The sequence below is a fragment of the Schistocerca gregaria genome, chromosome X, assembly GCF_023897955.1.
Source record: "Schistocerca gregaria isolate iqSchGreg1 chromosome X, iqSchGreg1.2, whole genome shotgun sequence".
Taxonomy (NCBI): Eukaryota; Metazoa; Arthropoda; class Insecta; order Orthoptera; family Acrididae; genus Schistocerca; species Schistocerca gregaria.
Genome location: NC_064931.1, coordinates 23602894 through 23617542, shown reverse-complemented (window position 1 = coordinate 23617542; position 14649 = coordinate 23602894). Strand labels below are relative to the sequence as shown.

The following is a 14649-nucleotide window of genomic DNA, read 5'->3' as shown; positions in this document are numbered from 1 at the left end:
GTGCGCTCTCTATTTCTTTAAAGACTCCAGAGAAGCTCTCTTGCAACCTTTCTTCTAGGGGTGCTAGTCGCTAATGGTGTGTATGGAACCTCTCTGGAGTTTGTAAGACAGGAGCCAGGGTACGGGCAGATGCAAAGTTGTGAGACGGGTTGTATCTTCGCGCAAAGAAAGGTCCCTGGTCGGAGGCCGGTCCGGCAGGCAGTCTTCCTTTCAGGAATATCCAATATCTAGTCATATATCATACGCGCTATTTTCTCAAATGTGCGAGAAGTGAAACTGATATATTGTGCTACTGCTAAAGTCAATATAATTTCCGAAACTAAATTTCCTTTGTGTCTCAAACAGAAAGCTAACAGTTGTTCGCCAGCATTTGTTTTATTTGTGGTAGTCAGACAGGAACTTCCGATGTGAAAACCGTTACAAAACGTAGGGTTACTGAGCGAACAATGGAGCGGCGCATGTTGGGGATTACTTCAAGAGATAGAAAAACAATCAAAGCAATCAGGAACAAGATGATGTGGTAGACGTCGGTACAACTGTAATGAAAATTAAATGGATATGGGCTGGAACTATGAACAGGAAGACAGATGGGATATGGAACAAAGAAGCCATTTTCTGGGTACTAAGAGATAAGAGAAGGCCCAGTAAATTGGGCAGATGACATTAGAAAACACTCGAGAGCAACATTGTGCTTGTAGCGGAAGACCGTATTTCATGAAAAAGTCCACACGAAACTATTATTCACCGCTATATGTCAAACAGCTGAAGAAGAAGAAGATGATGATGATGAAGATGATGATGATGATGATTTATACTGATGTATGAGGACAGCCATTTCTGTCTCACTTCATACAAAAATGTTTCACACGATGTACTTCTCGCTATAGACTGTAGTGCCTATTTTGTGGATACACGAGGTTAGACAAAAATAGAAAAAAAGAACCAAACTGCTCGCATTAATAAAAACCCAAGTCTCTTGAAGTAGTAAGGTGCCACTGTTTTTCGATCACGAACTTATCCTTAGGCTGTTACAAGCTGCTACATGGACTCGGGCAGTCGACGTGCGTCTTAGTAAACACATATTCTTGAGCTGAACTGAAAGTATCCTCCACAGCCTCACTGAAAACGATCGTTTGAGTAGGGGGAGGAAAGAATTCAGACGTGCGTCGACTCAAATGTGCCAAACACTGGACAACGATCTGCCGTTCTCCACTGTCTGCACGTTGAATGTCAATAATTAAAATGTTCTGGGATTTTCATATCTTAAGGATGTCAAGTTTCACTGATAAAAATATTTGAAACTGCGGCAACATAATGATAGGATAGTGGTGTTATCTGTTAGTGGGTAATGTCCGTTACTTACAAGCCGATGTGTAATACAACAGTATCTGAGGGAGCAGCACAGATTTCATCCCTTTCGACGGTACAGTATGGAATGTGAAAATGTCACCGTGAAACCTAAACCTTCATATAAAGTTAACCTATAACAAAGCAAACAACTACACAGTATATGAGTAAACTAATATCAAAGAAATCACTCTTTTTTAGGATAAGATAGAAATATAATCTGCTTCTATCATTTCTTGAAACATTTCTAGAATGACTGCTCTGTGCAGTACCAGATGCTGTATTTTCGATCAGAAGGTTCTACCGGTGATATTTATTTAATTTGTAGATTTTTATTTCTTGCTCCTTTTGTGGAGATCCACAATGTGATTGCTCACTTTAAGAAAATAACGTACGGCCTCTTCTTCTTCAACAGATAATGATGATCTTTCCACTATTTCAAAGTGGGAGTTTGGAGCTTAGAGGTTGGCACTTAAGCCCTCTAACTGGATCTGTATACGATGTCGTCGTTAAATGAGATGGCGGCGTCACCGACCAATGGTAGCTGTATTGTTGAACGGGTATTTAAAACTCAATTTTAACGTCCAACTCCTTCTACAATGTCACTCCGGAGGTGCTACCAGCAGGGTACATCTGTCATAAGAAAAACGACACGCTGCAAGTTGGAGGCGTATGACGTGAAGACACACAGTGACTGCAACTCTCCTGCAGTGTCTGCAGAAATCACTGCTCTACTTCGTGAAACTGATTATGTTGCAATGTACATCAACTACAAAGCCATTACGTATTGCACATTGTGGAAAATGTGGAGGTAAAGTCACAGAAGACATCCAGCAACACCAAGTACACCACAACAAAAGCCATAAGTGTATCAGCAAGGCACAGAGGTGTCAAACTTGTAAGATAGAACACACGCATGTATGTCCTCTACGTAATGTATTGAAACCTCTGTGCCTTGCTGATACAGTTCTGGGTTTTATTTTAGTGTTTTAGTGCTGCAGGGGAGTCTCTTTTAGTGTCTTTTCTGTGAGCTTACTTCCGTGTTTACAATAGCTAGATGACAATGTGCCACATAAAGTCGCTTTGTAATTCACGTATCCGATGATCTGAAGATGACAATATAACTTGGCAGGAACTACTAGTCAGGATATGCGTCAGCTGCCATGTAGGCAATAATACCTATATTTTGGAAGCTTTTTACATTGATATAGAGCTCGCTCTCCTTCTGACAATGTCAGATAATTACAACAAATGTAAAACTTGTCAAGAAGTCAACGCTACCATCTGACGAAATTAGCGACGGTACGATAAAATAAGTTCTTAACCTCTTGTGGCTGGTTGCAGTATTTCCTATAATGTAATTTACAACGACTGTGGTGTTCTCAAACCAAAATAGATAGAATGAATCCAATTTGTTAAGGCTACCACGCTGAAGAACAACGCTAGAGAATAGTTCTAACAAGCGATTTGCAAGCCACGTCTTTCGTGGATGATGTACAGCTCCTTAATTGTCTTCCAGCAAACCTCGGCCTGGCATCTGCTTTTCCTGATTTTCTTTTTTTGTCCTGGCTGCGAATGTAACGGTATGCGTCTGACACTCGTCGGGAAATGGCGGCGGAGCAATGAGGCAACATGAAGTTTTGTGTTAAGTTAGGTACATCAGCCACTGAATTCATCGAATTCGACCCGAATAGCGAGAGGCAGGAACACGGTCGCTCCTCCACAACATCGCCTCAGCCCACAAAGTAAAGATCAGGCATGAGTGTTTGGGCAGCAAACGGATCACAGTTCTGGATCACCCACCGCATTCGGCGGATTTCACCACAGCCGGTGCCTGTTTGTTCCCCAAACTGAAGCTGGCAATGAAGGGACACTGAAGGTGCATTTAAGGCCGCTTGCTTGTGAATCCACTTCAAAAATCGATCTTTTTTCATCTTAAAACAATGGTAATTAAAATACTTGAATTGGAGGTAGGGAAGTTATTTGAAAACCAACTTAGAGATCTCTGGGTGTGCGGACATCCTTTCCGCTGTTTTCACACTTCACAGGCGGTCATTAGTCTCTCTATCAAGGAAGATGTATTACACAAGTGTTTCTTGAGTTGGAAGCACTGAGCACTGTTAAAAGCTACGAGCTGCGATGGTTTTTCATTTTCCTTTATATGTCCTTTATTTTCGAGCGTTTTTTTTCTGCTTATGAACATTTATATAGTTCGAGTTTTTGCTATTTTGTCATTCTCGAAAGTTATAGTGTCTCCAAAAAGGTGTTCTGCATGAGGCAATCACTGGTGTCAGTTGATTCCATCAGAGTGGCCAAAGCTGAAGAGTGGGGCCTTGAAGCAACTAAATAGGCCAGTATAACAAGGAGAAACAAAGAAAGGGAGACAGAAGACGAAAAACGTGTGCACCAAGAAGATTATGCAGCTGGATTGTATTAGGAACAACAGAGGTTTTCTATAGTTCAAATATAACACTGAATTGAATTTCCTGAGAATTAATTTTCTTTGCATGTTTCTTTTTTGCACAAAAACTCTATTAACGTGTTTTTAATCCGTAATAAAGCTTCAGGCAACGGAGTAAGATGGTTAGTCGCCGGCCGCGGTGGTCTAGCGGTTCTAGGCGCTCAGTCCGGAACCGAGGGACTGCTACGGTCGCAGGTTCGAATCCTGCCTCGGGCATGGATGTGTGTGATGTCCTTAGGTTAGTTAGGTTTAAGTAGAAGTTCTAGGGGACTGGTGACCAGAGATGTTAAGTCCCATAGTGCTCAGAGCCATTTGAACCATTTAGATGGTTAGTCACTGCATAGTTTCCAAGTATTGAGCGGCAAACAGAACATGTAATTTACAGATGTTCACAAAAAATTGTAATCAAGTCCATGTGAGGACTGATGTGATTAACTGGATACTGCATCAAAATGTGCAGCAAGAAGAATTCCTATTGTCATACCATTTTCATCCTACCGAGAACTCAAGGTTTTGAGCGAAGTCACGTAAGCTTTATGAAAATTGTTAGTATTTTTTCCGGTATTCACAGGCAAGTTAGCTTAAGGGCATCCGAGAAAATTGTGCTGCAGTACTAAATTCAAAGGACTACTGTGACAGTTTCAAAATATTTTTAAAACGATTCCAGCAGTGTATTCATTCAGGAGAAGACTATTTCGAATAAGTAAAGTGATTTTGTGAACAAAATCCACGCCTTTTATTTTCCACAGGCACAGTCATAATGGAAGTCAGACGTACTGTGTTTCTGTTTCTGTTTCTGTTTCGAGCGATGTTTCGCCGATAGTGTAAACGAACAGTAGCGGTCATTTTTCCCTATTTGTGCGCAACATTGCACATTTATTTCCGTTCAAGTCAACGCAGCAATCGCTCCTGCATTTCGCTACAGCCCGTCTGACGTATTTATTTTCGGTGTCGGTCTACTATAGCTTCACGATACCGTCCATTAATTTTCAGCCGCTGTAAGCTGTGTCGTCACGTCGCCGGGCTTTTAGAGAATTGTCGTGCCCAGAGTTGCAGCGTCGCGCAAACCAAATAACGCTAGGTAAAGAGTAGCGAGGTGCTCGCAGCCAGCTGCGAGTCGAAGCGGCCGGCAGTGGTGTATATATTCAGCGGTCACTCCATTGATAAAGCGCGCCCGAGAAGAATGGCCGGCAGAAACAGACGGCACAAAGCAATCAAAAGTTTGCGCGCCGATAGGGCGGCGACAAAGCGGGCCCTGCACCTAATCGCCAGCTGCCAGCGCGCCGTCACGCCGCCGCCGCCGCCGCCGCCGCTACTGCCCCAATATGTACGTGCGCGCCATTCTCGCCTTCCTTACTCGACCGCTGCTGCATTCCGTATTTTTGTCACGGTTTCGCGCTTTTTTCTCTTCGTGAAAGGTCCGTAAAGAGAAGAGTCGTGCACACCGAAATTTGACCTCGGCACAGGTCTACAGTAGAGCTGTGACGATTGTCTTCAACACACAAAACTGTCATTCGGTAGTTTTGGTACTCTACATACGTGACGTAATACACTTTAGGATTACCGGTGGTATTAGTAAGGAAAGAAACAGAAATGAATCTATAAGAGAGAAGATGGTGGCCGACAACTTCTCCTTGCTTTTCTTGTTCGCTTGTTGTTTGTTTCGTACATACACTAAACAACCATAACATTATGACCACAGACCTACTATCGATATAAACCCACCCAGGTAATAGCAGCTTCACACAGCGATGAATGACTGCTAGCCAGACACACGCACGGTGCGTGTAGCATCAGTGAGCGTGCTGTCCGTGTGTAGAATGGGGAAGGAGCGCGATCGATCTGAATTTGACCGAGGGTAGATTGTGAAGGCCAGGAGGCTTGGTAAGAGGATTTCGGTTACTGCACGACTTGTCGGATGTTCGAGGAGTGCTGTGAAGACTGTCTTCAACCCCTGGCAAAACCGAGGTAAAACCACGTCCAAACGTCGTGAGGTGCGCGGCCACCCCTCATTACAGATGTCGGACGTCGTAGGCTGGGCAGACTGGTAAAACAGGACAGGCGGAGAACAGTGGCGTAATTAACATTAGACTTTAATGCTGAGCAGAGTAGAAGAGTGTGCGAACACACAGTGCACCGAACACTCCGAACGATGAACCTCCGCAGCCGACGACCCATTTGTCAATATTAACATCATGACGGTCTCGTCATCATCGGCACTGGACGTTGACGCAGTGACAGAGCATTGCACCTTGAGTTCTCGGTAGGATGAAAATAGTATGACAATAGGAATTCTTCTTGCAGCACATTTTGATGCAGTCTGATGAATCACGGTAACTTCCTCCTCGTGCAGACGGGAGGGCGTGAATCTGTCGTCTTCCAGGGGAACAGGTTCTTGACATCTGTACTGCGGAACGGAGGCAAGCTGGCGGCGGCTCCATTGTGGTCTGAAGAACATTCACGTCAACAGCCATTGATCCAGTGGAGCTCGTGCAAAGCACCACGGCGGCCAAGGAGTATCGTACACTGGTTGCAGAAGATGTCCACCCCTTCAAGGCTATCATGTTTCCCTACAGCAGTGGCATTTTTCTCCAAGATAATGCTCCATGTCACAAGGCCAGGAGTGTGATGGAGTGGTTCGAGGAACACAGTGGCGAGTTTCCGTTGAATGTGCTGGCCCGCCAATTCGCCAAATCCTAATGCGATGGAACACATCTGTGAACGTGGCGCCGGACTCATCGCCCCCTGCCGGAGTTTACGGGAATTAGGTGGTTTGTGTGTGTAGATGCGTGCCAACTCCTTTCAGTGACCTATCAAGGCTTCATTGCTTAAATGCCACAACGTGTCGCCGCTGTTATTCGTGCCAAAGATGGGGATACCGGCTATTAGATAGTTGGTCACAATGTTCTGGCTAATCAGTTTACGGTAGAACCTCGCTAATCCTACCTCGAATTTCCCGAGTCCCCACTTAGTCCCACCATTCCATTTCTTTAGTTCTATTTTTTTTCCACACGCTGGACGCAGCTACAGTCAGATCTGGTCTTGTCCATGACTCGTCGTCAGTGATACGGATCAGTAGGCAGTTGATCGTTGCTAGGTGCGGCAGTTCGATTACTTTTAGCGTGAAATAACTTGTTTCTAACTCGATCAATAACTGCTACAGCGCTCGCGTTTGTTTTATAGTGACTGTGTTTTTCTTTCATATTTGAAGTGTGTAAAATTAAATTATGTCGTCAACTATACGTAGACATGTGACGCTCTCCGTAGCGGAGAAACTGAAAGGACCTGAAAGGTTGAGATTAAAGTTAGTCTCTTTTAAACATTGCAAGTGAGGTACGGGCTAGCATAGCAACCGTTAGAAACTGCAGAAAAATAGGAAAACTCTTGATGATGAGAAAGGACTGAAAATGGACAAGACTTTAAAGAAGTCTAAGAATGAAATTGTAGAAATTCCTTGTGGGTGTACTTTGACCAGGAGAGAAGAAAAGGAACTTCGTTGGCTTGGCCAATCTTAAACGTAAAGACACTGATTTTGTATTAGAAATTAGATGGAAACAATAATATGAAAATTTTAAAGCGAATGAAGGCTGATTACATCGGTAGAAAAAACGACATAGCAATCGAAGTGTAATTATTTCCGGCGAGAAGCTATCTGCTGCCGAAATTTGTAACCTTAATTAAATAGCGTAATCTGATCCCCGATCAACTGCATAACATTGACGCTTCCTACAAGAACCCTTGCTGTGGGAAATGCGCCTATAACAGGTATAAAACATGCCAAAGATAGAATTACCATTGCTCTCTGTAGTCACGTAATAGCAGGCACAAGAAAATGCACTGTTCTGATACAGATCAATAAAAGTGCTCTTCTGACAATCCGACCTTCTTTGCGTTCCAACCCAGCACCTGCTTCCATACGAGACGGATAAGCGAGGATCTACCGTACGTATTTTTTCTAAAAGCATCCTGTATTTTTTATTCGGAGGTACATTTCCTCTCTCGTAGACCTGTTCGAAAACGTATCAGTATACCATTCACGTAAACATGATGTTTTTAAAAACATAGCAAAGAACTGACGCTGACTCTCCTGTAATAGCAATCAGTGCGCGTGTCCGTGATAACTTAGCTTTTCCACTTGCTGGAGTTGACGGTAAACAAATGGAAAGACACAGAAAATGCACACCGTTCATTACCTCTCTCTTAAAATGCATTCTCCATAGACGATACTGAGCGAAGTGGCGCAGTGGTTAGCACACTGGAGGACGACTGTTCAAACCCATGTCCGACCATAGTGATTTTTTTATCGTGATTTCCTTAAATAGCTTCAGGCAAATGCCGGGATGGTTCCTCTGAAGGGGCACAGCCGATTTGATTCCCCATCCTTACCTAATCCCATGGGACCGATGACCCCTCCTCCAAATGAACCAACCAACCGTAGATGAATAGCACTTCTATCTTTTTTCTTCGTTGGTGTACGTTGTACTTACACAAACCATCAACTGAACACGGTCGACCAAATGAGTGGTTACGTGTTCCTTGTGTTTCCGTTTGTTTACTACCGACTCCAGGAAGTGGACGAGTTATCTCACCATGGCTACATGCAACGTGATCTGCAAGCTGGGGAAAATAAAAGTATTCCGGAGCAAAGAGCTCCAGTGTAAAAAGCAACACAGCAGACGAAAGAAAAACCTGATTACAGCAGATGTTAAAAGTGACCACCATTCAACTCTTGGCACTTGTAGGCCCTGATCAGCACGCTGCTGAAGGCGGTTCGAAGCTGGACTGCTAGAATTGCTCCGGTCTCATCCGAAATGTTCTGCTGCAGTTCTGGAAGACTATGAACGTTGTTGCGATACAGCTGAGACTTAAGGGCTCCCCACACAAAGTAGTCGCACACCGACAGATCAGGTGACGTGGGTGGCCAGCTGGGACCGCGACCAGACTGACCTCTGCTAACAACACTGTCAGGCGTGAAGATTGTGTAAATGTGCTCCACGGTTCGGGCGGCTGTATAGGCAATTGCTCCATCCTGTTGGAAGTAACTGTAGGTCTTTTCCTCCATTAATGCCACGACAAATGGTATCCACTCTTCCGCCACTTTTATTTGCTCCAACCTGTACTACAGAAAAGTCAAAGCCAGTTTTGTATTGCGTTTCTAATAAGTTCATGTTTACATGAATGGTCCACTGTGATAAATTTTTGAGTAGGTCTCGACGAAATGAAGTGGACTGCCGAATAGAAATATAGGTTGCTATTTAAAAAAGGCTTACTTCTCTTCATATCCTCATTAAGAAAAGGTCTCCTTTGTAGCTAAACAACACTCGCTTCTTACTCTTTTTTTTATTTTCCTTTCTGACAAAAGGTTATTCGGTGTGGTCAAGATGAATCGGACACCCTATATAAATTTTCCGTTGATATATTTAAAACTATGTAAGTCAATAAATATCGTATAACACCGTTGTCTTGAAACATCCGCTAGACGATCGGCCTCGACTATGACGTAAACGCTGAGAAGGGGAAGCGGGGGAGGAAATTACACTCTTATTTAACTCGAATTTTGAAAGATTTTTTTTTACAGTCTGTAAGTTTCACATAATACGCCCCCACAGTCCGCTGTGAGCAATACCTTCCGCTTCAATGGCGCAGAAGCGATGGCGGTTGTTGCTGAAAGACAATGCATAGGGATCCCCGATACAGATTAATGGAAACTGTTTCACTCGTTGTAACATGGAGCTGGACGTGAAGTTAGAAACGTTTATTCCAGTGGTTAAAGGCAAGAACTATAAGAAGTATCCTTAACCGTTCTAACAGCACTCTGACAAAGAGAATAAACAGGAAGTTTGTTTCCTCTTTACATGGCAGTATATCTTTAATCGTCGTAACCTATTACGTTAAAAAAGTTTTAGGTAGTTGTGTGATCATTGTTCCTCTCAGCCTTACAACAGGTGATCGTTTTGGTTATTGAATACCATAAATAACACTCATATATCAGCTCCATTCTGTAGGCATTTTCTGCAAACCATGAACAGTTACTGTAGACGAATACGATATTAACAAGCGGTGTCTGTTTCTTCGTAACAGTAACTAAACTATAATAACCACGCGCATTGTGGAATTTACTCCCCCGAAACCTGGGAATAACATAAAGCAGATATAAATTTAATTTATAGTATTATTCTATACTTGCGAAAATAAAATATTATTATTATTATTAACTAACCTATCAGATACTATCATTTTCCTTTATTTCTAAGTGACATTCTACGTACGTCTTTTTAGAAACGTTTATTCAACAAAGAAAATGGCAGTTACAGAGCTTTATAAACGGTTGCGATTATCAAATAACTATCTCCAAAGCAAATTAATGCGGCGGCAGAATATTACCGAATTATTGAACTCTCTAATACACGCGGCGTCAAAAGTGAAGTATATAACGGTAATTGAATTTTCACGAAAGAGAAAGATGCCACGGAGTCATTCCTCAAGCGGGCTGGAAATCGAAACCTGGCTTATAACTGATCATTCTCGGCTGATGTAACTCAACAACTGGAGTACCCTGGGCTAGCTTTGGAGAATCAAGAGCTACGGAAGGTTCAGATGCAAATAAGATATCATCTTTACTTATTAAATTTGCGTGTTATGTTCCGTGAGTTGGTCATGTGATTAGCTTATGCGAAAATGAGATGAACTATTTGTTTATTACAAATGATGATAGTTAAACTACATTTATCTTTGAAACTAGGGATGAAATGAAAGCAGGGTTATATTCCTCATATGTTACATCACATTTTCTACTCCACTCGATAACAATGATTCTATGTTACCAGTAGCACGTCATCGTCCATAATCATTCATAAAAGCCACAAGGACGGTGAGCCATTCAGAGTAGGCTTGTGGCTCAGTATTTTCTCTCAATTTTTTCTGCCATGCATTTAGAAAATTAATGTACCAAAATCTCTTCCAATAACTTTCTAGCATCACTTTACCTCATATATTTTTTGTTACTGGAACACAATCCCTTCATTTTCCTTTTATTCTTCCGCAATGAGTCGCAAAACTTGATTCCCTTTCGGCAGTAATTTCTATTGCAGGATTTAAACTCGAAATAGAGAAACACTTTTTATTTATCAATTGTATCTGCTCGAACTGTATTCAAATAGAAACAAGTCATTAAACGTAACGCTTTGAAGTGTCTCTTGTTTCGTTGATCCCAGTAACACAATAATTAGGATTAAAAATTCTGAGCTTTGTAAGACACTGTCAGATCAGCAGATTCACCGCGCTCCCCTCGCTTATTAAATCGGTCTGAACGAGAGTATATCTTGTGGAGATAAGCTTGAACTAAAACCATGATACAGAGAGAGAAATGGGTCGTCCGCATCGAGCTTACTCTAAATAACACCTCTCTCACGTTACAAGACGAAATATTTTCAGTTCGGATTTAGGGACACTGCCTCTGCTTATGACGAAGAGAACGCAGTTACACCTGATTTACCGGACGAGGCAGCGCAGTGGTTATCTCACCGTACTCGCTTTCTGGAGGACAACGGTTCAAATCCGCGTCCAGCCATCCAGATTTCGGTTTTCCGTGATTTCTCTAAGTCGGTCCAAGCAAATGCTGGGATGATTCCTTTGAAAGGGCACAGCCGATTTGCTCCCCATCCTTGAAACAATCCGAACTTATGTTCCGCCTCTAATGATCTCGATGTCGACGGGACATTAAATCCAAACCTTCTCTCACCAGATTTACCACAGTTACCAGCTGCGCTTTGTACCCTTATTCTTCTTGTACTTACTGTAAGACTAGAATTCCAGTAATTAAATTTAGTAGCTCCATGTGGTTTCATATCCAGTGCTGACGTTTGGAAATTGTTTTACGTATTAAGCAATGAATAATGCATAAGCGCATTGCGCTTAAGAGCAGGTCCGTTTTAATTTCATGCAGTACTAATACGCTTTCATGTAACGTTATGTAATAAAGTCTGCTAATTGCCGTTTAATATATATTAATCACCGCCAGAACTCCATTACTAAATTAAGAGTTTGCTCGTTAGACAACAAAGAAAGCCTGAATCGCAGGTTTGGAAGAACAAACAATAAGACCTTGATTCAAGGAAAACAATGACTCTCTTTATTATACTGATCGAGTAAAGCTGATCAGTGTACCACTCTATGCATTATTACACATATGGTTCAATTGTCTTTGTGTACAATAATCTGCTGTTTAGCACAGATGGACCACTTGGCCATATGTACTACTCACCTCTCAGAGTCGAGTTGGGTTGCAGGGTGGAACCATCAGCTCTTCTAGTCTCGTTTCGGCAGTTGCGTTTATTTTGTCTTCTGTCTCTCTGGTTTCCACATAATTAGGGCGAGGCGACCCGGATCATCCTGCAAGACATTTTTTAATGTTAGCTTTATAATGAGACCTATTTAACCTGCTGCTTAAAATCCCCTTTGAGGCGATTTATAGAAAACGCTGGGCAATGCAGTCTAAGTATTGTTAATACTATCGAAAAGACTTTTTTTAATGTGAAATTATTCTTCCGAATCTACTACGATGATTGTCCAGAAAGTAATGCACCGCATTTTTCTTTCTTTCTCATACGAAAACAATGCTACGAATGCGAAACGTTACGTATGTATTATTTGAAGACTCCCGAGTGAGCGCGCGAAGTTTCCGTCACTTCCAACAGATAGCGTAGTTGCAGGACAGATTCAAAATGGCATCTATAGGTGATGTACGTTACAAGCAACGTGCCATCATTGAATTTCTCACTGCAGAGAAAGAAACTATGGAGAATATTCACAAACGCTTGCGGAAAGTCCATGGAGCATCTGATGTTGACAGAAGTACAGCTATTCCTTCGGCACAGAGGGTTATTTCCTGGGCACAGAGGCTGAGGTCATCAGAAGGCGGTTCGGCGGAGCTCCACGATTTGCAGTCGTCGGGGAGACCATCCACAGCTGTCACATCTGACATGTTGCAGAGAAAATTTATATTAATTTGTAGTATCATTCTATACTTGCGAAAATAAAACATTATTATTATTATTATTATTATTAACTAACCTATCAGATCGCTATCATTTCCTTTATTTCTAAGTGACATTATATGTACGTCTTTTTAGAAACGATTATTCAACAAAGAAAATGGCAGTTACAGAGCTTTATAAACGGTTGCGATTATCAAATAACTATCTCCAATTTGTATTAATATAACTATCTCCAAAGCAAATTAATGCCGCGGTAGAATATTATCGTATTATTGAACTCTCAAATACACGCGGCGTCAAAAGTGAAGTATATAACGGTATTAGGTATAGAGATGCATTACGACTCGAGAAGACATTTTGAGGACGGTGAGGAGCTAATTCACACACTGAAGCACTGGCTCCGCCACCAGGACAAGGATTGGTACCAAAAAGGCAGACACGCTCATCTTTCGTGCTGGAGAATGGCCATAGAACGGGACGGAGATTACGTGGAAAAATAGGATGTGTAGATAAAATGCCATTCTTTCGTGTGTTTAATTCTCATTATGTTCAACAAATATTTGTTGAAGAAAAAAATGTGGTGCATTACTTTCTGGGCAACCCTCGTAGATTTTTGTAGTGTAACTTGAAACTAATTTTCGTGAAATATTCATGTATCATTTCAATACATAGCAGGTGCTGCAATTTGTACATCATGCTGAGGAATTCAAAAATGGCTTTGAGCACTATGCGACTTAACTTCTGAGGTCATCAGTCACCTAGATCTAAGAACTAATTAAACCTAACTAACCTAAGGACATCACACACATCTATGCCCGAGGCAGGATTCGAACCTGCTGCCGTAGCGGTCTCGCGGTTCCAAACTGTAGCTCTAGAACCGCACGGCCACTCCGGCCGGCTGAATTCTAAAACTGAAAGTATATAATTATACTATTAAGTCATTCAACCATATAATATGTACATCAACTGATATGATGAAACTTCCTGGCAGATTTAAACTGTGTGCCCGACCGAGACTCGAACTCGGGACCTTTGCCTTTCGCGGGCAAGTGCTCTACCATCTGAGCTACCGAAGCATGACTCACGCCCGGTACTCACAGCTTTACGTCTGCCAGTATCTTGTCTCCTACCTTCCAAACTTTATAGAAGCTCTCCTGCGAACCATGCAGAACTAGCACTCCTGAAGTTTCAAACTGATATGATATTTACCGGTCACAGCTAAATATGTGGTAATGTAATTAGCAATTCTTCTACACCTTTTATTTCAGCGGTCCCTCAGACCCTCGGTAACAGGTACACACATGGGGCGATTCAGCTGCCCCTACCACTGGGTTTTATGCGACAGGTCACCCCTTCAAAAACCGCGAGTGAGGTTTTCACATTCTCTCGCTCGCCATGCGCAAACCATTGAGCCTACAGAAAAACTGAACAGAATCTTTTAGTAGGAAATTTAATTCAGTTAAATTTTGTTCTGGGATACTTTTTCCCTGGAGGCCATGGTTTTCGAGTTTGAATGTCACTTTTGTCCGTTGTCTTACATAATTCAAAAACTATGGCTTCTAGGAAAATCTCATCCAACAGTACAAAATTTAAGTTAATTAAATTTCTTACAATAAGATTCAGTTCATTTTTTTTCCTGCAGGAATAAAAGTATGTGCTTATCAAGCGAGAGAATATAAAAATGCCGCACGTGGATTTTGAAGGGGTTGCGTCAGAGTCAGCGGTAGGGGCAGCTAAATCACCCACCTCTATTTATATAGAGATCAAGACAGAGAGAAAGAGTGAACGGGGGGGGGGGGGGTGTAGAGAGGGAGGAGGGAGATTAGCAACTTTCCGATGGCAGAA

At 42.2% G+C, this 14649-nt stretch overlaps 1 protein-coding gene across 1 annotated transcript in view; it reads right to left on the bottom strand.

Moving 5' to 3' along the window:
- Positions 1-14649, bottom strand: part of LOC126298918 (muscarinic acetylcholine receptor DM1) — a 1498118-nt gene that overhangs the window by 1333483 nt on the left and 149986 nt on the right. The window contains exon 2 of the mRNA XM_049990459.1: positions 12072-12199. The gene's annotated coding sequence lies outside the window, so the exon portion shown is untranslated. The remainder of the gene's footprint in view (positions 1-12071; positions 12200-14649) is intronic.